The sequence below is a fragment of the Nuphar pumila genome, chromosome 2 (assembly GCF_984573655.1).
Source record: "Nuphar pumila chromosome 2, dmNupPumi1.hap1.1, whole genome shotgun sequence".
NCBI classification, from domain to species: domain Eukaryota; kingdom Viridiplantae; phylum Streptophyta; class Magnoliopsida; order Nymphaeales; family Nymphaeaceae; genus Nuphar; species Nuphar pumila.
In genome coordinates, this window is record NC_143250.1 from 21,739,709 (window position 1) to 21,747,253 (window position 7,545).

Sequence of the window (7,545 nt, forward strand, 5' to 3'; positions counted from 1 at the left end):
TTTACCAAAATGAAAATCAGAAGTGAAGCCCAACAGGATTTCAAGATAAAAAGATGAATGGTGAATCTGGCATGTACAACAGTAAATTGTAATATTAGAATAAGACAAATCTCTATTCAAGAGAGTGAACAGAGATATTACCATGGGTGTAGGTCACACTGACCGAACCACAAACGTGGGTCACTTGCGTGTGAGCGTATGTTGCTCTTGTGTGTGCGTACCATACTTTTTTTTGTTAGGTGGTGATTTTTTGTATGCGTGAGATCTGGTTTCTCTTATGGTATTAGAGTCATAACAGTGGACAATATGGATTCACAGTCAGGGGCGGCTCAAGAGAAGCTGAGGCGCTAGGCATATTTCATTGGAGGCTCATATTTCTCCATATTTTTTTTTCATTGGAGGCCCTCAGCATGAGGCACATGCATGTGCCATGTTTCATTGGAGGCCTTTAAGCGGTATATATATTTTTTCACTCGAGGCCCTGTTCACAGTGTTCCTCAAGATGCACATATGGGTTCAATCAATGTGACCTATATCCACAGTTAGGGATGGCAGTGGACCTGGGGAAAGCGGGGCCCCGCCTCGCCCCATTTGGACCGGGGATGGAGGGCATGAAATGGGGATGGAGGCGGGGATGACGGTTAAAATTCATCCCCGTGTGGGGATGGACTGACACTTTTCCCCGCCCCATCCCCACCCTTCCCTGTCCTGAATCCCGATAGCACACCCGTTAACCCCGATAAACCCTAACGCAAACCCCATTTCCCCATTTTTGTTCACTTTCCTTCTCACACAGCTCGATTTTTCTCCCTTCTACCTCCGATCGAAGGAGCGGTTCGAGAGAAGAACCGCGGTGAGGTCGATTGTGATCACACCGGCACTACAACCCATCCCATCGAGATTAAAGGTCTTGATGTTTCCCTTGAGGTTGTACTTGTTGACGATCATGGCAAAGAGCGAAGACGTCAGATTGAAGAGGCCAGAACGTTCGAGGATCTTGCCCTAGAAGTCGAGGGTTGGGTCCTCGAAGTTACCGGAGAGGTGGGAGTGCTCCATGAATAGGGAGAAGGAGACCTTGAGGTCGGGCGTCTTGGGGGTGCCAGATTGAACTAGAGGTGCTGCCTCAGTTGTTGGGCGTCTTCGGGGTTCATCTGGGCGACTTCCAAGACGATGACCACCATGAGTGGGATGGGGCGGAGATGTGGAGGTGGCGGTGGTGAGGTGGGGGACGGGGCGGGGATGAGGTGGGGGTGGGGGCGGGGATGAGGTGGGGGTGGGGACAGGGATGGGGATGAGGATTAATATTTTGAGACGGTGCAGGGGTGGAGGTCCAAAGTCTCCCCCACTACGGGGATGGACCGGGGATGAAGGTTAATTTTTTGAGACGGGGCAGGGGTGGAGACCTTGTCCCCCGCCCTGGCCTATCCACAGTAGTATCTCTTATCACTCTTTTGAATAGAGATTTGTCTTCATTCAAATATATATATATATATATTTTCACTTGAGGCCATGTTCACAGTGTTCCTCAAGATGCACACATGGGTTCGATCAATATGACCTATATCTATAGTTAGGGATGGCAGTGGACATGGGGAAAGCGGGGCCCCACCTTGCCCCGTTTGGACCGGGGATGGAGGGCATGAAACGGGGATGAGGTGGGGATGAAGGTTAAAATTCATCCCCGTGCGGGGATGGAGGCGGGGATGGACTGACACTTTCCCCCGCCCTTCCCTGTCCCGAATCCTGATAGCACACCCGTTAACCCTGCTAAACCCTAACGCAAGCCCCCTTTCCCTATTTTTGTTCACCTTCCTTCTCACGCAACTCGATTTTTCTTCCTTCTACCTCGCCGCCTCCGATCGGAGGAGCGGTTCGAGAGAAGAACCACGGCAAGGTCGATTGTGATCACACCGGCACTACAACCCATCCCGTTGAGATTAAAGGTCTTGATGTTTCCCCTGAGCTTGTACTTGTTGATGATCATGGCAGAGAGCGAAGGCATTGGATTGAAGAGGCCAGAACGTTCGAGGATCTTGCCCTGGAAGTTGAGGGCTGGGTCCTCGAAGTTACCGGAGAGGCGGGAGTGCTCCATGAATAGGGAGAAGGAGACCTTGAGGTTGGGCGTCTTCGGGGTGCCAGATTGAACTGGAGGTGCTGCCCCAGTTGTCGGGCATCTTCGGGGTTCATTTGGGCGACCTCCAAGACGATGACCACCATGAGCGGGATGGGGCAGGGATGTGGCGATGGTGATGGTGAGGAGGGGGACGGGACGGGGATGAGGTGGAGATGGGGACGGGGATGAGGATTAATATTTTGAGACGGGGCGGGGTGGAGGTCCAAAGTCTCCCCCACCACAGGAATGGACCGGGGATGAAGGTTAATTTTTTGAGAAGGGGCAGGGGTGGAGACCTTGTCCCCCGCCCCGCCCCAGTCCATTGCCATCCCTATCCACAGTAGTATCTTTTATCACTCTTTTGAATAGAGATTTGTCTTCATTCAAATATATATAGTTACATTTTACTGTCGTACAAGCCAAATTTACCATTCATCTTTATTCTGAAATCACGGTGAGGGTTGAGCTTCATTTCTGATTTTGAAAATGTATGATCATACCAGGCTTCTCATGTAACGACTCCTTTGCTGTAGTCTTTATCTTTTCAGATCTCATTGGCAGCTGCACCTTCGTACTTAGAATGTTCCTGATCTTTATCTCTAACATGCAACCATGGGCCCCACAACCGACATGCTTTGTACTCAAGATGGAGGGTGATTGAATCATTAAAGATTTGATATTTTCTAACTCTGTAACTCCCTAGAGACTAAAAATAAAAAGAATATGTGTAAACGTGATACCCACACCAACCAGAAGGAAAAGGATTGAACAGAGTAACTCCCGAGCATTTTGGTTATCTCAGATGTGTCTATTTCAACAAAAACGAGTGACTCGTTATTTTGACACGAATCATTTCTTCGGGCAAAAAAAGGATTATTTAAACAATTACTCAAAATCTCACTGTATACGTCATTCGGGGCTTTGTTCGCTGCCACGTGCAATTCTTTTCTCTTGCTTGGCATAAAAAGAGTAGCGGCGAAAAATGCACAAATATTTATGCAATTATATTGCACCTGATCGAAACGTAACGGGTATTTGAAGATGAGAAAAGTAGTAATGAACTCACCCTGTAAAAATGTGTCAGAAACCATAACTTTTAAGTTTTTCATGTTTGACAACTGTTGTTGGAAAAGCTCGTACGGCGAGCAGTTGTCCGTTAGTCTATGACACGGGTTCGACTCGCTGTCCTAGATACATGAAAAGCCGATATAAAATTTTAGTATTTTTTTTTTTATATGTGAACACCCGTATCTTATTTTGTCCATAACAGAGGCCAATGGTAACATAGGTTAAACAGATGGAAGTTTGTTTGTTTTTATTAACAGTGCAAAAATTTATGTGACTATTTTTTTTTTAAATTAGGTCGGCTTTTTGAAATGCATATCCGCTGCTGATTGCGCAAAGATCAGCGAAAAAACGTCATTTTTTCCGTAAAAACAGATTTAGCGGCAGTCTTGACCATTGTTAAATCTGTTTTTTTTTTTTTTTGCCCAGATGCTCCAGATTTAAGAAAATCAGATGCAACAGGCGTGTCCGACCCTTGCTCGATAAAGGGCATCCACTGTTACAGGCTTCTCTCTTTCTTTTTCTATACATATATAGAGAGAGAGTAACTGGTAGCCGCCTACCAAGCTCAGGCTGTTTAAGAGTTTTCTCTATTTTTTTTTTTTAAGTCGGACCATACATATGTGCTCTACATGCTTGATTTTATAGGACTCTTGGATTGTTTGATTATGATACATAGGTAGTTTTTTACAAGATTTAAAAATCAATGGTTTATACTTTTTATAAATATTTAATGTTTACAAAATTATATTTTTATCAAAAAACAAGATCCAAGTGTAATTTTTTAGCAAATCTCAACCATTCCCAACACATCTGCAGGATCATATTTGCCAAAAACGCCTTTTTGCTAGTGGTAGGCTGAAAAAGTTGTAAAACGGATACCACTTTTCTTATATATATATACTACTTTTCTTGCCTATTGGGCTTTTGAAATGAAGGGTTTTATACATTGTTTTAAAAATGTGACTATACAGATGTGATCTATAGGAAATGACTCTTGGATCATCTGATTCTGTTGAGACGCATGTAGATTTTTATAAGATTTAAAAAATCAATGATTTACATTTTTCGTAAATATTTAATGCTTAAAAAAATTATGTTTTTTTTGTGAAAAAAACATGATCCAAGTGCCATTTCCTAAAAAAGTGGTAGGCAGTTATATGAAAAATTTATGAAAATATGCTTGACTTTTGACCTATTTACAAAAACATGCCTAACTTTTAAGAATTTATGAAATGCCCGCTTAAGTTAAGAAACTAACTCTCAAAGACACTACTGTTTCCTAGCTCAGCTGGTTTTACCATGGTAAAATTACTCCTTTGCCTTCTTATCTCTCCTTTAATCATCTTCTCCTATACTTGGGTCAAACAAAATCTCTCTCTCTCTCACTCTCTCAGCAATGCCTTCTCGCCGAAGCTAGATCGTGCGCTCAATCAACAGCAATCACTTGAAAATTGGAGGAACCACACCCGAGTGTTGTCGAAGGCACAGATCAGGGACGAAGGGGCTGGGGCTGAACTAGGGATGTGAAACAAAGTGCTCACCCAGATGTAGTTAAGCAATGGGAGGAGACAAAGAATAAAAAAAAGGAGATGTAGATGATGATGTTTGATGAGTGATGGATGATGATATTGACGATGATATATATATATATATATATATATATATATATATATATATATATATATATATATATATATATATATATATATATATATATATTGGTAAATATTGGCTACTAATGAAGGTAAGCACTCATTTCTTAAAAACTTTCATTTTATTTTTGTAGATCAAAGGTTACTGATGAGATTTACATGGTTTGTTTAGTAGGAAACTTGTTTTGAATCATGTGATAACAAGAAGTAATTAGACTTTTAAAGGGGCTAAAAAATCAATGGTCTAAAAATATTATAACTCAAAAAATCATGTTTGAAAAGCACGATTCAAGGCTTAATCCTTAGCAAACAAACTATGTTGAACGCATCCATGTAGCTAGATTAAGACGATACAACTTGCACCTATGATTTCTGGCTCATTAGCTCCTTACTTTCACTTTCCTTTCTTGAGAGATAAACTGCCTCCCCCTCCCCCCTTCTTCTCTTTCCTTTCCAATCGACATTCTCTTTCCTTTCCAACCAAACAGTCTCTCTCTCTCTCTCTCTCTCCACCCTACCGTGCAAAACACAAACACTAACTAGAAAGCCTGGCTAAGTGTCATAGTCAATCACATTAACATTTTATGTGGGGCCTGCAATCTGTAACTTTAACTGTAGGCCCCCATGCAATACTGTGTCCTGTGATTGGCTATGACACTTAACCGCTCCTTTGATCTTAATTCATATTATGTGCAATATGATTACATAAATATTTATGCATCCCTCTATCTTAAGGACAGAGCATGTCAGTTGTGAGCCCAAGGCATGATGGAAAGCAATCAGGTGTTTAATGCACAAATTCTGTGCCATGTGATTGCACCCCATCTGGACTCCCACTCTTCGTCTACAATTTAAAAACCTTTTTTTCCGGTTATTAAACCGGTAATTAATACGAGAAACACTTATTCAATCACTTTTGCTTTCTTTCACTTCTGGTAGTAGTATCCAACTTTGAACTCATTTTCATTCATAACCAAATATTTGACCTTCATAATCCGTTAAATTGCCGTCTTTTAGTCTGTTTTTAATTATCGTTTTTAGGCAACCCATATTTGACCTTTGACTAAAAGGACAGGAGAATATGGTAATTGAGGTCGAAAGCAGCACCCCGCGTCGCTTCCGTGTTGAAAAGACACGCGTTGACGGTTGATTTGTGCGCAGTAGAATATACTGTGAATCGGACGGTTCTCATTTCCCAAAGATGCCCTCTTTTTACCTTTCTCTAGAAGAAAGTCAACAACCGGCTGTCACCAGTCGCTACCACCACCAAAAAGATCGAGCTCTGCGTTAGGCCACCGCCACGTGGCTGTTTTAGCTGACAGTCTCACGCGTAGACCAGCGGTTCTCGATTCTTCGTAAAAGCACATTTTCCTTAATATAATTACCGAAGTTCTTCGTAAAAGCACATTTTCCGTAACATAATTACCCAAAGGCCACTGCCTCCCCTGCCCGAGCACTCCAATTAGGCGTGTCAACGGGTCGCACCCACGCTAAAATGGGTAGGTCCAAGCCTTAATCCAACTAAGTGATGCGGATTTCGGATCTTAATTTGGGTCTAAACGGATTTTTTATATGCCATACCCGGATCCAATAAGAATTACATAAACCAGACCCGGTCCATACTCGGTAAAATAATAAAAAAAAATTTTAACATTGAAATATTACATATCTTAATAGGAACTCGAGTTGGACCCGGGTTTGGTATAAAATTTCATAAACCGTACCCTACCCATTTAATAATGGGACTTCATGGGTCCAACCCAGATAGTTAATTGGACCCTTTCTTTATAACCAAACCTTGACCTCATCCAGGATTTTGCTTAAAGGGGGCAAAAAAATATATAATAAAATAAAATATAAAACTAAACTATATTCAAGATTTTGCTTAAAGGGGGGCAAAAAAATTTATAATAAAATAAAATACAAAACTAAAATATAAAGTAGGGCAATATAAATTTTTATAATAAAATAATAAAAAAATTCAAAACTTTCTTAAAGGAGGGCAATTTTTTTTTATAAAATATAAAACTAAAATATATCCAAGATTTTGCTTAAAGAAGAGCAAAAAAAAATTATAATAAAATAAAATATAAATGTGTGCAATATAATTTTTATAATATAATGAAATTTTTTAAAACTTTAGGTTGGGATTGGGTCACACCCGATCAGTTGACACAGCTAACTCCAATAGTCCAATTGTTGTTAGAAACTTGGAGGTTGGGGTCGTGCATCACTCTAGTTCACCCTGAACCAATGTCACAAAATGTTGTTCTCAGGAAAATCTCCTGATATTTTAAGATTTTTTTATTTTTCTCAGAAAAATATAATGAAAAAATTGGTGTATATATATATATAAATTAAGTATAAACAATACAAAAAATATACCATAAAGTTCTTATCTTACAATATCATCATCAAACATGATACCTTAAAATTTTCACATTTTTTCAATATTTTTATCGAAATTGAAATACCATGATAAAATTGAGATATTTGTGTTAAGACTTTTGTTTAGAGTCCTAAACCTCATGTGTTAAGACTTAGTGGAGGGCGGCTTAGCCACTTGGAAGGCAAAGAAAAAACTGTAATGGCATGAATGTAATATACGGAAAGAACAAGGGGTAGTGTACAAATAAACATGGGTGCCGTCCTAAACGGGAAAAAATCGTCTTGGATATCCGTATATTTAAGTACAAGGGGACTTGTGCTGAA